At 36.9% G+C, this 20,055-nt stretch overlaps 1 protein-coding gene across 4 annotated transcripts in view; it reads right to left on the reverse strand.

Annotated features, from left to right (window-relative positions):
- Positions 1-20,055, reverse strand: part of IGSF11 (immunoglobulin superfamily member 11) — a 116,774-nt gene that overhangs the window by 22,725 nt on the left and 73,994 nt on the right. The gene's annotated exons all lie outside the window — the stretch shown is intronic.

A 20,055-nucleotide genomic window follows, 5' to 3' on the forward strand; every position in this document is an offset into this window, starting at 1 on the left:
TAAGACTAAATATATGCAGAGATATGTAACGTTCATGAATTGGTAGAGTCAATCTTAAGATGCCACTTGCCCCTAAATTGATCTATAGATTCAGAGCTAGTCCAGTCAAAATCCCAGTAGTCGTTTTGCAGATATTGACAAACTCTAAAACATATAGAAAGACAAAGAACTAGAACAGCCAAAAGAATACTGAAAAACAAGAATAAAGATGAAGAATTCACACTACCTGATTTTAAAACTTGCTATATAGCTGCAGTAGAAGAGTATGGTACTAGCCTTTTAAGGATAGACATACAGATAAATGTCACAGGGTTGAGAGTACGGAAATAAATCTTTATATTTATGGTCAAATGCTGCTCAATAAAGGTACAAGACAACTACATGCGGCAAAAACAGTCTTTTCAACAAATGGTGCTGGGATCATTTTATAGCAATATGCCAAAAATTAAATATTCTGAATACAAAATCAACAGAAAATGATCACAGACCTAAATAAAAATCAACAGAAAATGTTCATAAACCTAAATAATCATAACATACAAGTACTCAGCAATTTCGTTTACTAGGAATCTACTGAAGTAAAATGAAAAAGTATGTCCACACACAGACTTATCCATGAATGTTCATAACAGCATTATTTATATCATGTCCTGAAAAGGAAATAATACAAATATCCGTCAACTGGTGAATGGACAAACAAAATGTGATACATCCATACAACAGAATACTGTTCAGAAACAAAAATCATCAAAGTACTGATACATCTTACAACATGCATGAGCCTCCCAAAACATACTTCTCAAGGAAGCCAGATGCAAAACACTATATAATATATGGTTCCACACATATAAAATGTCTAGAAAAGGCAAATCTATAGAGACAGAAAATAGATTAGTACCACCCAGGGATACAAAGGATGGCAAAGGGACTTGTAAATAGACTTAAAGGGACTTTTTAGTGATGGAAAACTAAAACTAGGTTCCTGTGATGGTTGCACTCTGCAAGTTTAAAAGTCACTGAATTATTATTATTATTTTTTTTTTTTTTTTTTGAGACAGAGTCTCTGTTGCCCAGGCTGGAGTGCAGTGGCACTATCTCGGCTCACTGTAAGCTCTGTCTTCCAGGTTCATGCCATTCTCCTGCCTCAGCCTCCCGAGTAGCTGGGACTATAAGCACCTGCCACCATGCCCGGCTAATTTTTTTGTATTTTTAGTAGAGATGGGGTTTCACTGTGTTAGCCAGGATGGTCTCAAGCTCCTGACCTCGTGATCCGGCTGCCTTGGCCTCCCAAAGTGCTGGGATTACAGGCATGAGCCACTGCACCCAGCCAAAAGTCACTGAATTTTATAGTTCAAAGGAGTAATTTTATGGAATATAAATTGTATTCCAATAACACTTAAAATTCTAAAAAAGAAAACTGATTCACCAGAGCCAACTCATGGGAAATCAAAATAACTGTTATCTCTTCTGCAAAGCCTCCTCCCTGGGATGATGAAACAGTATGGAAATAACAGTAGATCAAAATAGGCCATGGAGACCCTACAAAGAAGTTATTTTAGATCATGAAAAACACATTAAGTCTATGACAGTATCTCAAACTGTTTTACTTTGAAGTGATAGTATCTCAATTCTCCCAAAAAAGTAACAGAATAACACACTGTTATGATTACAATTAGTTTAAAAAATAAACATACATAACACCTTCCCTCTATAGAACTTCATGTTCTTCACATATAGTCTGATGATGTTCCCAGGAGTTAAATTTGCAGAATAAAATGTTTCATAAACTGTCTGTGGTAGAATATAAAGATATTCTGTGATATATAGAAGTCTATAGAAGAAGAATGTAAAGAAGTCTGTGATAAAATATAAATTTGATGACATCAGGAAAAGTTTCTAAGATAAATAACATTAGGGGAAGTCTCTAAACTTTTAAAAAGAAATTGAAAGAACCTCAGGAATTAGTGACAGAAAGGGAAGGTAACTTGATCATGAAGCAGGCAATGAATAGAATGAGCTACCTCATAAGGTAGAAGTGAGTGAGAAAATGTATTTGTTATAATGATATGATAAATTCACAATAAATGCTGATAGAGATGTTTTTAAGAATGAGTGTGGAAGTCAACTAGTGCCAGAACCTCCATCACTGCATTCTTCAGACAATACTCCAAGGAAGAGGTAAATGAAATATGATCCCACCTTAAACTATACAGGATTGTAAGTACCTTCCACCAGCAATTCACTAATTTCAAGCTTAACTCAAATAATCTTTGATGTAAATTTTTAAAAATAACCAATATGAACTAAGAATGAAAGAGAAACAGAAAGCAACCACAATAGGGTGAGCAGAGGACCAGGAGCTGTGCATGACAGGGCTGGGAGCCAGGGAAGCCACAGGACTGCTGGCACAGAGCAAGCCTCTGGGGCAGCTGAAGTTGTGAAAGGCCAACTTCACTTACTTCACGTTTTTACATAAGTTCAATCCTAAATCTCACATTCTGAAATAGTTGAAGAAGAAATATTCTAGATGAGCTGCTTTCAGAACTGCAAAGGTGTAGGTTTGAAGCTGTACAGATCGGGTTTGAAATGTGGTACTTTCATCTGTTTAGCTGCATGGCCCCAAACAAGTAACTTAATCTCTGAGTCAGTTGCTTCATCTGTAAGACAGAGCTAAATATTATCATCACATCATACAACGAGTATGATGAGGGCAGTACCAGACGCTGAGAATAACTACCACCACCACTACAATTGCTAGCTAATAATTTTAGGTCACACTGACTACACCAAGTCCACATTAAGCTCTCTATATATATAACATGTATTATATCTATACATATATGCAAACTCATTTAATCCTATAAGGTACTTATTGACATTTTTTTCATTTTACAGTAGAAAAACAGAGAATTAAAAATACAGCTCAAGGTTGCACAGTCACAAAGCTAGGAAGTGGTAAGGTCTAGCTTCCAACCCAGGCAGTTAGTTAGTCTATAAGAAACACACACTTACTACTACACATAACTCAACACACAGAAATCATTCCATATGTGTTTGTTATTATTATCACTCCAACATTATATGAGGACAAAATTTAAAACTAGAATGGACTTTTACATAAAGGCATTAGAAACTCCTTCTACTTCCTGCTTCTCAATCTGCAAATCAGTCCGCCTCACCCTCATCTCCCTCTCTCCTGTCAGATTAGAGGAGTTTATCTAGGACCAACCCCGTATGTGAGCTTTAAATACCATCTGCTTGGTGGTAGTGACCTTATCATAGTGACCTTATCATAGACTGCCCCGTCCCATAACTTCAACCCCCTTCTCTGCGCTGGAGACTTCCTGATAGCATTTAAACATCCTCAAGAATTTAAACTGAAAACAAAATTCCTACCTCCCTACACCCCACAGTCCTCACCAGGGAGGTCCTAGCTCTCTGATACTTCATGTTAATCTTTTTGAAAGCACTGTCTATACTCTCTCCACAGAATCTATTCCTACTCCATAGTCTTCAATCTACTTCTGCCCCAATCACTTCTTAAAAACAATTTTCGCTAGGCTTCCCAGAGACCTCCTCGTGGCTGTATGACACTTGTCATCATTCCTGGACTCTCGTAAACATCTGACAGAGATGACCCTTTCCTCCTCCTTAAAACATACCTTTCCCTTAGCTTCAGTGATGTTAATATAATTCACTTCTGGTTTTCCTCCCAACTCTCTGGACACTTCTCACTTTCTCTTGCTGTTTTACCCTTTTCTACATGGTTATTAAATGTTGGTATTTCTGAAAGTGCTGACTTGATGCCTTATTCTAAACTATCTCCCTATAGAATTTCATTTACCATCATGAATTCAATTCTCATGTAAATGCTAATGGCTTTCAAATTCATATCTCTAATCAAAACCTCTCCTGTTATATCCAATTGTCTCCTAGACTTCACCATGTGGCTACCTCAAAGGTACCTCAAAAGTCAGTGTGTCCAAGATCAAACTATTCCTTTGCATGCACACCTCCCAAATATATTCTGGCTCCTTCCTGATGCTCCCTATGATTGTGAATGGCTCAAACAGGGCCAAGCTGGGCAAGCCAGACATTTAGAAATCTGCAAGTCAACTCTGTCATCATCTCCCAAACCCAATCCATGATCAAATCTGGCACATTTTACTAACTAAATTTTTCTTGACTCCTGGAATCCGAGTCTTTACTCTGTTTCCTATCTTTCCTCTGTCTGGTTTGCTTTGTTCCAAACCTCAACTTCTTTACTTAGTAACCTACTCATAAACCCTGGCTTCTTTACTTAGTAACCTACCCATCATTTACAATAGCTCAAGTGATACCTTCTCACAAGAAAAGCCCTGACCTCTCAGTCTAGGTCAGAGTCTCACGAAGTAGTGTCAGAACACCACCAAGCTTTTAATCATACCTGGCGATTATTTAACAAATCCTCATCAGTATACTGTATGGTCTAAGAAAGCACACCACAGGAACTCAATAAATACATGTTGCTAAATTGATCTAATCCAATTCCTTCAATTTCCACATGAAAATATCAGGGTATTACATATACCCTGAGATACACACACACACACGTATATACATATACACACGTATACATATATACATACACACACACACACATATATCAGATGCCAAAGAGAGTTTTAAGACCAACTGCCCTCAAGAATTTGCACAAAGAAGAGAGCTGAAAATTGGTTACATAACTTTGAGGACTACACAAAGGGAATAAATGAGCCAAGGGTGAAACTCTGTAAAGAGGCTTTGTGGAGAGAACTTCTAAATTAGAGCTGTGGTACACTATAAAGACTCACTCACCCTATTGCCACCTTGTAGGTGAACACACATGAAAGCTGGCGCAGGGTCATCTTAGGTCCTAACAAGAGGGCTCGCTGATGGGACCTCAGTAGAGGAAAGTTGAAGACGGATATCTGGACTCCTAGAGGGTATCTCACTGGCAGTCAGGGAACCATACTTATAATTCTGTATATAAATTAAGATTTTCTTGTTTTGTTTCATTTTTTAAATTTAAAGTGATCGGAAAAGTTGTATAACCTGCTTTAGTTCTCATCTAGGGAAAGAACTGACTCATGAATGAATGTAAAGGTATGCAGAAGACAACATTAAGTTACTCTGTGAATGTGTCTCATGGTTCCTCTTTAGTATATTGATAGAACTATGTGTAATAAAAAGTTTCTTAGAGTAAGAATGAGGGAAATGGGTGTTTTATTTTGCATTTTTCATGCTTAATTTTTTTCTATCCTATTTAAAAAAAACAAAAAAAAAAAACCCTATTTCCTTTTAAAGTATATTTCCATGTTTGAAATTCTAGGCAAGAATTTAAACTTGAATGCTAAATATTAGATTAAAAATCCACTTAGGCTGGGTGCAGTGGCTCATGCCTGTAATCCTAGCATTTTTGGGAGGCTGAGCCGGGCAGATCACTTGAGGTCAGGAGTTCAAGATCAGCCTGACCAACACGGTGAAACTCTGTCTCTACCAAAAATATAAAAATTAGCCAGGCATAGTGGTGGGCACCTGGTAGTCCCAGCTACTTGGGAGACTGAGGCAGGAGAGTCTCTTTAACCTGGGAGGGGAAGTGGAGGTTGCAGTGAGCCAAGATTGTACCACTGCACTCCAAACTGGGCAACAGAGTGAGATTCCATATCAAAAAAAATAATAAATAAATAAAAACACTTAAAATACCTTACAATTTGCAATATTTACATGTAAAATGCATACTTTAAGAGCGAAAGTGACAGCATTTTGCACTTGAATCTTTTCTTTGTATTTCACCCAAGAAAAAATGAGTCAACTCATGAATTCTCAATGACTCTCAGCAATTACATAAAAAAGACATAAAGTGCATGGTAATATTTCCTCTGAGGAGTTAAAGTCATAAATACAGTTGTCTGTAATCCTTATTTATATTCCTATTTCCCAAGATTTAAAGCAGAAAGGCATTCACATTATCTCAAACCTCTTGGTACATGTTAGAGGAAATTAAGCTGGCAACAAAGAATCTTTAAAAATCCTGGGAAGTACCATCCACACTACACAGCCAAGAGAACAATGGACATTTTACAGTTATCTGCCTACTGCTAGAGTCAAATGACATGAAATCCCCCCTGCAAACGCATCAGAGATAGAATGTCGGAAGTTCACAACGGGGACTGGCCCAAGCAATCCAATGGAGATTTCACAATAGTGTTCTCTGATGACTATGGAGCAAGGGCTCATGTTTCAGGATCAGCCCAACTGCCAGAACACTTCCCTCTAGGAATATAATCAGCAAAGCATCAAAAAGACTTTATGGCACTTTGGGAGACCTATGTTATCCTTCTGCCTAAAATGTTAATACCAGTGGTCACAAAATACTTATTGGTTTATATCATCCCGTATGATCTCACAAGCATTTCTTACATAAAGACATGTAAGACATGTAATACAAACTTATTTAACCTATCAAATTAAGTTTTATAGTTTATCAGACTGACATGAATTCAAAAAGCAAAAATTCTACACTATCCTATCCTCGTTTTCTGAAGGAAACTAAGGAATACCACAATTCTCTAGCATTGTAGTAGTTTTTTAAACAAATCATTCTCCCTTCATATTTTAACCAAATTTTAATTAGATGAAATAATCTACCTTTATACTTACAATATAGTCTTTCTTTTTACAAACTGCCATCTCAACTAAAAAAAATGTTTGCATTAGCTGAAATTCAATTATATTTTGGCCATTTACTCAGTGCTAAGTGAAATGAAGAGTAATAGCTCACTAACTTATCAATATAGATGGTTCTATTACATATTGGTCATCTACATTAATCAATTTACAGGATCACTGCCAAGTTTCTACTTCATTTTATGTCATATCACACAATATATTTTATGGTTGGTATACGATGGCAAGCTACCATAAAATTATGTATCTTCCTGGCCGGGCGCGGTGGCTCAAGCCTGTAATCCCAGCACTTTGGGAGGCCGAGACGGGTGGATCACGAGGTCAGGAGATCGAGACCATCCTGGCTGACACAGTGAAACCCCATCTCTACTAAAAAATACAAAAAACTAGCCGGGCGAGGTGGCGGGCGCCTGTAGTCCCAGCTACTCGGGAGGCTGAGGCAGGAGAATGGCGTGAACCTGGTTGGCGGAGCTTGCAGTGAGCTGAGATCTGGCCACTGCGCTCCAGCCTGGGCCTCAGAGCGAGACTCCGTCTCAAAAAAAAAAAAAAAAAAAAAAAAAAAAAAAAAAAAAAAAAAAAAAAAAAAAAAAAAAAAAAAAAATTATGTATCTTCCTTTTCTGGCTGAAGCATTAAACATTCATTACACAGTCTATGTAACATGTAATAGTCTGGCTGTAATACGTAATTGTTTTCTATTTCTGTGGTACTACAGTTTCCCTTTAGATATAATTTCAGTGCTTTCTCATTGACTTCTCCCCTTCAACCACAAACATTGCTCAGGGACCATCCCAAGGGCAAAGAGCATGCCTTATACTGAATTAATGCACGCTCTCTAGATTATCACTCCTCTTTGTCACTTTCCAAAAGATCTCTCTCTATATATATATGTGTGTGTGTGTGTATGTGTACATATGTATATATGTGTATATATATATGCGTGTGTATACATGCTTATTTGATTCCTACATGTCATGGCATATATATTACGTGGGTAGCATTAACTCAGCAGTATCTCCTAAAACTTGGTGTGAACTTTATCAGAATTCTCTTCAGCAAGTTTCCTATTATTATCACTTCCTCTTGATTTCATATCTGGCTATCAGTTTACATATTCTACTCCACTTAGGAATCCCCTTTTGAGGGGCAGTTAGTAACACCAGGCCTGCATTTCACATGGCAATTAATTAGTGCTGCCCCTTTAGACAAAACAGGAGCTTTCCACACTGCCAGGATCCCCACCCACTTCCTGTTATTCCACGATATAACCCACTTTACTCCATCATGTTACCTGTCTGACTCCTGTGGGCATTTATGTTTGCAACCTCTTATTTAAAACTAAGCAAGTAATGTGATTACAATTAGCTATAAAGAATCAAGGCACAAAAGCAGAACCAGGTTTTGCAGTGTTATGATGGACATGCTACTATGATTGCTACCACACTCAAAACTGACTTCAGAGAAAGGACAAAGAAGCAATTCTTTGAACATGAGTCACTATGGTTTATGACATAGGATCTTACTTACATCCTGGCTACAAGTGAATGTACCAGGAATCAGCAATTCACCAAGGAGAGGCTGGACAGCTAATTATGAGGTAACTATTATAAGATAATATAGTTTGAGAAAGCAAAGAGTTTGGGAAAGCAGTAGCATATGAAGACAGAAGAGTCAAGTAACTAAAACAGGCATAAAGAGGGATATTACATAATGATAAAAGGGCAGTCTGATTCATCAAGAACATAACAGTCCTGCGTATGCACCTCACAACAGAGTTTCAAAGTACAAGAAGCAAACACTGACAGAACTAAAAGGAGAAAAAGTGAAAAACCTGCAATTACGGTGATTGCAACAAGTCTCAGTCATTAACTTACAGAACAGATAAAAACAGTAAAAACACAGAAGACCTGAACAATGAACACAATATAAATGAAAACTTTAGGATGTTCTACCTAACATCATAGAATATACATTATTTTAAAGTAGACATGGAACATTCATCAAGGCAGAACATATTCTGGACTATAAAATGAACTTTAGAAATTTTTAAATAATTAAAGTTATACAAAGAATATGAGTTAAACTCAAATAACAGGAAGAAATCTAGAAAACCATCATGTATTTTTTTTTAAATCACTTCGGGCTGGGTGCAGTGGCTCACGCCTGTAATCCCAGCACTTTGGGATGCCAAGGCAGGTGGATCACCTGAGGTTCGGGGTTCAAGACCAGCCTGGCCAACATGGCGAAACCCCGTCTCTACTAAAAATATAAAAATTAGCCAGGCGTGGTGGCATATGCCTGTAGTCCCAGCTACTTGGGAGGCTGAGGCAGGAGAATTGCTTGAACCCAGGAGGCAAAGGCTGCAGCGAGCCAAGATCACGCCACTGCACTCCAGCCTGGGTGGCAGAGCAAGACTCTGTCTCAAAAAAAAAAAAAAAAAAAAAATCACTTCAAAATAATTCACAGGTCAAAGAAGAAATCACAAGGAAGACTAGGAAATATTTTTAATTATGTGAATATAGAAACACAACATACCAAAATGTATGGGGAAGCAACCAAAGCATTACTTAGAGAAAAGTAATAGCAGCATCTAAATGTGCATATTAGAAAAGAAGAAAGGTTTATAATCAATGACCTAAGTTTCCACCTTAAGAAACTTTTAAAAAAAGTAATATAAATTAAATCAAATGCAGGCATACAGAAGCAAAGTATCAAGACAGAGTAGAATTCAATAAAGACAGAAAAACAACAGGGTAAATCAAATCAAAGTTTAGTTATCTGAGGTCAATAAAATTTATAAATCTCTAACCAGACTGACAAAGAATAAAGAGAAAAGTCACAAATTATCAATATCAGATATGAAAGAAGAGACATAATTACAGATCCTACAGACATTAAAAGAAGAACAAAGAGATATTATCAGTACCAGTAATTCAAACAGCTAACAAATTTAATGGTAAAAGATTTTCCTCCGACAGTAAGGAACAAGGAGAGATGTCTGCTCTTCCACTTCTATTTAACATGCAGATCATAGTCACTGCAATAAGGCAAGAATAAGAATTAAAAGACATATAGATTGAAAATTTTAAAGTAAAATTGTATTTATTTGCAGATAACACATATACATTAAAAATTCTTACAAGTCTACAAAAAGAAACTAATTCTAATAAATGAGATTAGCAAGGTTTCAGAAATCAAGGCCAATATACAAACAGCAACTATTTTTCTATACAGTAGCAACGAATATTTGGAAATTAAAATTTGAAAATGATACCACTTACAATAGCATCCAAAACATGAAATAGTTAGGGATAACTTTAAGAAAATATCTGTAAGATCTGTGCAATGAAAATTACAAAATTTTTCTGAGAGAAATTTAAAGACTTTACTGCATGGAGAGACAAACTGTGACCATTAGTCAAAAGACTCAATACTGTTAAGAGGTCAAGTCAACCCAAATTTATCTTTAGATTTAATAGCATCCAAATCAAATTTTCAGTGAGCTGTTTTGTATAAATAGACAAATTACTCCTGAAATGTATGTACAAAAGTGAATATTAAAATAGTCAAATTTTCAAAAAGAAGTTACAAAGTAATATAGATAAAGTAGCATTGGCATAAGGACATATAGAGAGTCCAAAAATTGATTCATACATAAATGGACAACTGATTTCCAACAAAGGTGTCAAAGCCATTCAGTGGGAAGAGTTTACTCTTTTTGAAAAACTGCACTGGGGAAAAAATAATCTCCAGATGCAAAAAAAAAAAAAAAAAAAAAAAAAAAAAAAAACCTCTGCCCTTATCTAATACTTTATATAAAAACTAACTCAAACTAGGTACAAAATTTAAACAGATCAATAAAAACTGTAAAAGTTCTGGAAGAAAACACAGGAGAAATTCTCTATGACTCTGAGTTAGAAAAAGCCTTCTGGAATAGGTTACAAAATGCATTAACTACTTAAAAACTGAGAAGACCTCATCAAGATTAACAGTTTCTTGTCTTCAAAAGACACTATTAAGAAAATAAAAATACAAGCCATAGTTTGGGAAAAATTATTTTCAAAACACAAGTTCTTACATTTATAATACCTAAAAACTCTTAAAGTTCAACAAAACAGGTCAATTTTTTAAATGCACAAAAGATTTGAACAGACACTTCACTATAGGTAGAAAGCATACAAATGAGTGATAATACCCTGAAAAGATGCTCCACTTCATTAGTCAACAGGGAACTTAAAACCGTATTGAGATAATACAAAACATCAACTAGAGTATATTATATTAACATGACAATGCTAAGTGTTGACGAGAATGTAGAACAACTAACTCTCATACATTTCTGAAGGAAATGAAAGGTAGTACAGTTATTTGGAAACATGTTCTTACAAAATTAAATGTATACTTAATGATAAATCTAGCAATTCCAATTATAGATATTTATGCAAGACAAGATACAGATCCACAGAAAAACCTATATGCAAATGTTCACTGCATCTTTATTTTTAATAGCCAAAATACCAGACACAACTCAAATGCCCATCAACTTGCAAATGGATAAAACAATTGTGACATAGCCATTTAATTAAATATTACTTATGAACAAAAAAACACACAAACTTCTGATATATGCAAAATGACTAAATATTAAAGCTATTGTGCTAAGTGAAATAATCCAGAAACAAATGGCTATATACTGCATGTATCCATTTAAAAAAAAAAATCCATGGAGAAAGCAAAACTATACAGGCAGAAAACAAAGCAGCAGTTGCCAGATGCTGGAGCTGGGACTGAGGGTTAGAGTGGGGCAGAGAATACTACATAGGGCAGAAGGGAACTCCTTGGAGTGATAGAAATATTGTACATCATGGTTATGGTAGTGAACATAAGACGAAACATTTGTCAAAACACAGTAAACTACATACCTAAAAATAGGGATTTTACTGTAAGTTATACTTATATAAATCTGATTTTTAAATTTTTTTTAGCAAAAGGTATGTTGGGAAGCTTACAGAATCATGGAGTTGACTTGAGAAACAAAGTAAGAGCTAATCTTCCAGGAAGACATCCATAACTATACCATAAAACTGGCTTAAGAAAATTGCTGCAACTGTCCCTGTCACCAAACCCCAAATGCCAAAACTTTACTGCAACTACGAATGATGTCCCACTGCTGTATCAGGCACTTAACCCTACAACACTATGACCCTGCGAAGCGATACTCTTATGCTGCTATGTTAGCAATAGAAGCTCAACATAGAGCTTATTCTGTCATGTTTCTTCTTTCTTTTTTTTTTTTTTTTTTTTTTTTTTTTTGAGACGGAGTCTCGCTGTATCGCCCAGGCTGGAGTGCAGTGGCCGGATCTCAGCTCACTGCAAGCTCCGCCTCCCGGGTTTTTACGCCATTCTCCTGCCTCAGCTTCCCGAGTAGCCGGGACCACAGGTGCCCGCCACCTCGCCCGGCTAGTTTTTTGTATTTTTTAGTAGAGACGGGGTTTCACCGTGTTAGCCAGGATGGTCTCGAACTCCTGACCTCGTGATCCGCCCGTCTCGGCCTCCCAAAGTGCTGGGATTACAGGCTTGAGCCACCGCGCCCGGCCATGTTTCTTCTTTCAAGTTTCTTCTTTCAAGTCAGGGCCACAGACTCTCTATGTGAATCTGACTGAAGGGCCAAAGTCCAAGCTGCACAAGAGGCCAGAAATTCAAGTTCTCATTTCTAACACTGGGGAGGCAGACTCATAACGTGGGAATGCCTCCAAATAGAAATACTATTCAAAATATGATTGTCACCCATGAATATGACTATGCTGACTATAGCAAGCAACAAATGAAAACATTAAAAATTATGTCTTTCTCCTTCCTCTCTCCTACCTCTTCTAACCCTATCTTTGTCAAGCCCTCTGTGTATTCCTTTATCTTGTGGGCTTTGCAGGGTGGAAAGATGAAACTACCGAAGATCAACAGGCTTCCCATCTCATGTGAAGCCTATGCTCACTGAGGAAGCTATACCAGGGCAGAGGAGGTGGGAGGGGCTGCCTTTGAGCCTGATAAAGGAGAAAAAAGACTACTGGGAGGGGAATGGAAGTTGGCCAAGTTCCTTGACAGAGGAAATCCACGCTCTACTTTGCTCAGAGGACAAAGGAAATAACGGTGCCTCAAAGAGGATGGCTGTCCTGGAGACTGGGGCTCTGGTCATAACAACATTCCATGTGTCCTACAAGGCACAGAAGCTGCAGAGCAACACAAAGGATCCTGTGGGCTTGAACAAGGGGCTTGAACAAAAAGCAGTTACTCCGCAGAAGACCAGAGGGGTCCTCCCAGCATTCTGGCTCTGTAAGAGACACTGCAGCGTATAGAAGGGAGCCCCAATAATTGATAATGACCACATTGATTTTTTTAAAAAGGGGTCTCAGATTTGAATTCAACTTGACATTTTAAAAAACAGATAAATATACATTTCTTACAAAACGCTGTAGAGCCTAGAAATGATGAATAAAGTTTAAAAATAAATCTTTTTTTTTTTTTTTTGTAAATAAAGTTTTATTGGAACACGGTCATGCCATTTGTATATGCATTATCAGTGGCTGCTTTTGTTTTTTTTTGTTTTTTTTTTTTTGTTTTTTTTGTTTTTTTTGTTTTTTTTAAATTTATTTATTATTATTATACTTTAAGTTGTAGGGTACATGTGCACAACGTGCACGTTTGTTACATATGTATACTTGTGCCATGTTGGTGTGCTGCACCCATCAACTCGTCATTTACATCAGGTATAACTCCCAATGCAATCCCTCCCCCCTCCCCCCTCCCCATGATAGGCCCCGGTGTGTGATGTTCCCCTTCCCGAGTCCAAGTGATCTCATTGTTCAGTTCCCACCTATGAGTGAGAACATGCGGTGTTTGGTTTTCTGTTCTTGTGATAGTTTGCTAAGAATGATGGTTTCCAGCTGCATCCATGTCCCTACAAAGGACACAAACTCATCCTTTTTTATGGCTGCATAGTATTCCATGGTGTATATGTGCCACATTTTCTTAATCCAATCTGTCACTGATGGACATTTGGGTTGATTCCAAGTCTTTGCTATTGTGAATAGTGCTGCAATAAACATACGTGTGCATGTGTCTTTATAGCAGCATAATTTATAATCCTTTGGGTATATACCCAGTAATGGGATGGCTGGGTCATATGGTACATCTAGTTCTAGATCCTTGAGGAATCGCCATACTGTTTTCCATAATGGTTGAACTAGCATGTCTAAAACACCAAAAGCAACGGCAGCAAAAGCCAAAATTGACAAATGGGATCTCATTAAACTAAAGAGCTTCTGCACAGCAAAAGAAACTACCATCAGAGTGAACAGGCAACCTACAGAATGGGAGAAAATTTTTGCAATCTACTCATCTGACAAAGGGATAATATCCAGAACCTACAAAGAACTCAAACAAATTTACAAGAAAAAAACAAACAACCCCATCAAAAAGTGGGCAAAGGATATGAACAGACATTTCTCAAAAGAAGACATTCACACAGCCAACAGACACATGAAAAAATGCTCATCATCACTGGCCATCAGAGAAATGCAAATCAAAACCACAATGAGATACCATCTCACACCAGTTAGAATGGCGATCATTCAAAAGTCAGGAAACAACAGGTGCTGGAGAGGATGTGGAGAAATAAAAATAAATCTTAATGCCCCAAGCATTAGATAAGGACTTTAAAAAAAAAACAAAAAAAAAAAACTCTGTGCTTTCAAAAATTTCAGAAATCATAGTTTAAAGACAAGGCAGGGAATGAACAGAAAAAACTGACAGAATCTAGGGGCTATTTTTTCGCTGTTTCAGGATTGTCTTTTATTACAATGATACCCCTCTAGCCAAATCTGAACTTCCATGTGACTGGCCTTTTTCAGGGAAAATAAAATAAAAATTCTTTGCTGCTTAGCTTCCTAAAGGACTTCTGAAAATCTAGGCTTTTAACTTGGATAATGAATAGGATGAGAAGAACGTATTTTTCTTTCCTATATACGGAGTACTTTATATTTTGGTAGGCCTCTCTGACATTGTGATGCTATAGTTGCTTGTCCTTATCAGTCTGGTTACTACATTGAGATTTATATTGGGAAATGCTATCTAGAGTTTCCAGATGGCAAGAGGCCAGATAAAGGGCCTTTGCTGTTAAATACAACCGTGTACTCTCAACTTCACCACTTGGTTGAATATAGCTCTACTTGGCTATAATGAGCAAGCTCCATTTGTTTAATGAAGCATTCATATGACAAAAGTGGCTAAATCAACAAGTAGAGTTATTTATGAACAAATAAAGCCATCTGAAACCATCAGGAAGGATGTTACATTCTGAAACCAATTAAATTCTTTTTAAAAATGGCTCAACTGAAATATTTTATTCTTGTTCACCAGTAGCACTGCTTCTTTCCAAATTAAACACTACTTTTAAAATTTTTCTTGATTTTTAGATACGTTTGTGTTAGTACTAGTTTAACTTCTAACTAGTTTAAAGCATTCTTCAGTTTTTAATATACAAATATATAAATGTGGAAGCAGAGAGTTTGGTTATCCTTTCAGAAGTTCTCTTGAAGTCTAGGAATATAGATAAAGGTGATACAGCATCATCATTAGGTTCTGATACAATGTATCTAAGTTTACTTTCTATGACCTTCAAGGCTCTGCTTAATCTGACCTTTGCCTATCTTTCCAGCCAGTCTTATAGTACTTTCTTCTACAGTGGAGTTTTCTCAGGTCCAGCAACACACTGCACTCTCCCATCTAAGATTTGTGTGGTCTATTGCCTTAGCTTGAAAGACACACACACACACACACACACACACACACACACACACACACACACACAGTATCCCTCTCATTTCTACCCATCCTTTAGATTTCAAAATTCTGCTGACCTCCAGAACAGACTACGCTTCCTTTTTAAAGGCCCTCATGGCACCCTGTACTTCCTTGATATAGTCATGACACTTTAAATTCTCTTAATAGAGGCCTTTCTCAATTTGATTCTAAGTAGAACCTATATGCTCAGGTCTCTGTACACATAGACCATAATATAGTAAATGTTCAATATATTTAATGTTCAATATACTTGATGCTATTCATCAAGAATTTATGTGCCAAGTATTGTTTTAAGTGATATATACAAAGCTTAGTAACAAACAAGACTTGGAGGTGATATGACTATTAATCATATTTTACAGATGAGGAAACTGAGACCCAGAGATGGAGCTGGGATTCAAAACAATGTTTAGTGTGACTCCAGAGCCTTTCCTAACTCCTACCCCTTACAGCCTCTGAGGAACGCCGAAAACAGCACAGGATGTAAAATTCAGGTACAGCTACCGACTAACTGTGTAGCCTGGGGCACATTATTTTAATTTGTTGGCCTTAGTTTTTTGGCATCTTCAAGGAAAGGCATAAAAATGTCTGCCTCACAAAATCACTTTGAAGAAATATACATTAAATGCCCTGCACAAAGGAGGTTTTTAAAAAAGAGCAACTGAATTTGATCTCAAAAAATCATGTACAAATAAGCAGAAAAAAAAAAAACAGAAAACAGAGGACAGAAAATAGCACGTATTCACCTAGTGTCATATAATCGTCCCAGTAGCATCAAACTTCTCAAGAAAATTGTGGTCATACTCTTAGTTTGACACAGACCTACAACTGTGATTATTGAAGGTAACACAAAGTTACTCTGAAGCATATATTAGGAAGAAGCTTATTTTGGCATATGAGTTATTACATATCCATGCTTTCCACCCTGCCACCTCAAAGTCAAAAAACCCCATGATGAAGCCATGGTGAAATTCAAAAGTAAAATGTAAAGGAAAAGTAGGAAAGAAATATTTAAAAACAAAAATTGGTAAGAAATGAAAAGATAGAACTAAATGAAACCACAGAGTGCAGGAAGAATAAGCAAGGAAAGAGTAGAGGAAGATAATGGGGATAGAAGGCACTGTATTGTTGACAGCATCTGATCTAGAGATTAGTGTTATTTCTAAGCAGATTAACCAAATCCCAACTGTTCCACATCAGGTCCTTTCTCTAAGCTTTTCTTACCTCGTATCAGCAAATAAAAAATAAAAAAAATTTGAAACACACAAATGAAATTAAAGGAAAAAACCACCCACACAAACCAGAAATGTCCCGGGTTGACAATTCATCCTAATATGCTTATTCTCTCCTTCCGTTCTGTGCCTAGACTAAAATTATGAAAGTCATCAACCTTCAAAGAAGCAAAAAAGAAGAAAATTAGCTCCTCTGTGTAATTTTTTTAAATATAGCATCAAACCATCTCCCCGTCAGCAACAGGCACTGCAGTATTGAAGATCATCACATGAGGGCAGAGGGCGTAAAAAAGGATGGTGTGGTGGGAGATTGTTATTTCTGTCCCAAATAAAGAGAAGAACTTTTAACCTTATTGTGCTTTTCCTTATCATAACCTTCTCCATAGCAACCATAGAACTGCCGGAGCAAGAAACAGATGGGAAGACAAAAAATATACATACATTATTAACCACTAGTGCTACACACACACACACATATAAATGCTGAAAAATGAATTCAGTAATGATTTTTTTAGAAATCACACAACTTCCTCCCGAGATTTCATATTGTTATAGAAGACTAACCATTAAAACACTAGGCTAGCATAGTATTATTGTAATTTTTCTATAGCACTTATACTTGCAACCTATTTGTAGCACTTTACAACAGATTTAATCTCTAAACTGAGCCTATTTTACTTAAAAAAAAAAAAAAAAAAAAAGAAGAAGAAGAGGAAAAAAAGAAATATTTTGAGGCCCAACAGATTTCTCAATGTTTAGTCCAGAAGAATGAGCTTTTACCTCTCTTACTATTCCTGAATAACTAAGACTGACATAGTAGTCATGTTACAGGATTATGACTTTGTGTCCAATGTATGTCAAACTGCTGGTGAAAAGCACTTCTTACCCCTATTAGTCATTCTCCTGAGTTTAAAATCAGAAAATCTAGAAAGGGTCACCACTAACAGGCATTTTTATGACAGGTAAAACAATAAGAGTACAGTCACTCTTTGGGCACAATGCTCCCTAGTCTGCTATCACTGTTTCTTTATTTTGGCTTAACGTTTTTAACTGTTTAACAAATGCACATGGCCGGGCGCGGTGGCTCACGCCTGTAATCCCAGCACTTTGGGAGGCCGAGGTGGGCGGATCACCAGGTCAGGAGTTGCTTCCACCAACTTCTGAGTTAAAGGGTTGAGAAAATTGTTAAGAATTTAAGGTACTACAACTACTTAAACAATATTAGTAATTTCCTTCCAAATAATTTTTAAAGTTACTCTCTTTTCTCTCCTCCTAAAACAACTTCCAGTTGAGACCAGAAGCAGCAGCAGTCCTAGACACTAACTACAACTTTCCTTCACACAGTGGACACCCTCTGATATACTGAACCCCCTAAGAACTAGAGAGGGAGCCTCACAACATTTCAATTTAATCCTTCAAAAAATTCATTACTCTTCAAGGTTGTCTGTGATTTTGTGACAAAGATATTACTAGGTGCAAAATGGCTTGCAACTAATTAACAAACATAGAAACATCCAACAAACATATACATGCACAATCTGAGGATTTAGGGATGAAATCAGTTATCCAGGTTAGATATCAACAAAAGAGCAGTAACTATAAAGTTTCATGAAGAAAGTGGCTGTTGAGATGTGGATTACAAGACTGACAAATAACAAGAAACGATTTTGTCATAATCAAGAAGTGAAATGAAATAAATGTTCCTTAAATTGATGGATAGATAAGAATTTATTTACAACAGTAAATAAATCCAGTACTGTTATAAATAAGACAAAGTTAGCTATAAATTCACATTTTCATGTGAGTGTTTCGAAGCATGTGGACATAAAGAAAAAACACACACCTCAAGTATACTTCTCAATGATGTCTGATAAAGAACACACCTTTATAACCAGCACATGGTGTAAAACCAGAAACAGAACACTACCAGATTCCTAAACAAGCCCTCTTTGTGCCCCTTTTTAGTCACTAGCCTCCCCCATTCAGGGTAACTTCTATCTTGACTTTTAACATCATACTTTTAGTTTTGCCTATTGTTAACCTGATATAAACAGAATCATACTGTATATTTTGTGTGTGTTTGGCTTCTTCTGCTCCAGCTTTTGTTGGGAAGATTTATACAGATTGTTAAATATAGCTACAGTTCATTTATTTCTATTACTATGTAGTATACTTGGATTCAGGAATACACCATAAGTTAATCCATTCTACTGCTGACTGGCATTTAGGTTATAAGCACATGCACAGATGTAGAACAAGTACTTTTTAAAAAATGGTTTGGCAATTTTCTAAACATAAGCAAATTCTATGAACCAGCAATTCTACCCCATGTATGTGTATATACACACACGTTAAATATATACATAGAAACATGCTGTGAAAGTGCTTTGCAAATGGCAAAATGTAAAATGTAAGGAATGTTACCGAACAGCTGAAATGCACTGTGTCTTTCTTGCAACACAGATTCTTGGATATATCAGATAATAAATGTATTTTGTACTGAAAATAAGATATTGTCACTGTTACCCTCAGAAATTACTATAAGAATTCAAGAGTCATGGGAGGAAAAGGCAGAGGAGTACTTCTCTGCAGGAAATCTGCTGGACACGGCAGGTCTCAGGGACTTGTGTCTACGTGAAAACTTGAGACTTCAGAAAGCAGTGGATATGAAAGCAGCATGCTAAGCACCAAAACACAAGAAATGAAGTTCCCACAAAATGGGAGATTACAGAATCCTTGACTTAACCAGAAACTCAAGTTAAGCAGGGAAAAGGTCTACATGTTAAACTTTGGGTCTGGTAAACAGGGTGGTAACAGTCAACGAGGAGGATCAGTGTTGGATGTCATAGTAAATACAGCCATTTGTTATCCTGTTCTCTGACTCAAATGCTGGGAATTTATCCCTAGTTCCTCACGAGAAAACTGTAAGAACCTTAAAAAGCAAACATTAGGCTGGGCGCAGCGGCTTACATCTGTAATCCCAACACTTTGGGAGGCTGAGGCAGGCGGATCACGAGGTCAGGAGATCGAGACCATCCTGGTTAATATGGTGAAACCACGTTTCTACCAAAAATAAAAATTAAAAAATAAAATAGCTGGGCACGGTGGTGGGCGCCTGTAGTCCTAGTTACTCAGGAGGCTGAGGCAGGAGAATGGCGTGAACCCGGGAGGTGGAGCTTGCAGTGAGCCAAGATGGCGCCACTGCACTCCAGCCTGGGTGACAGAGCGAGACTCCGTCTCAAAAAAAAAAAAAAAAAA

This window comes from Chlorocebus sabaeus, chromosome 22, assembly GCF_047675955.1.
Source record: "Chlorocebus sabaeus isolate Y175 chromosome 22, mChlSab1.0.hap1, whole genome shotgun sequence".
NCBI classification, from domain to species: Eukaryota; Metazoa; Chordata; class Mammalia; order Primates; family Cercopithecidae; genus Chlorocebus; species Chlorocebus sabaeus.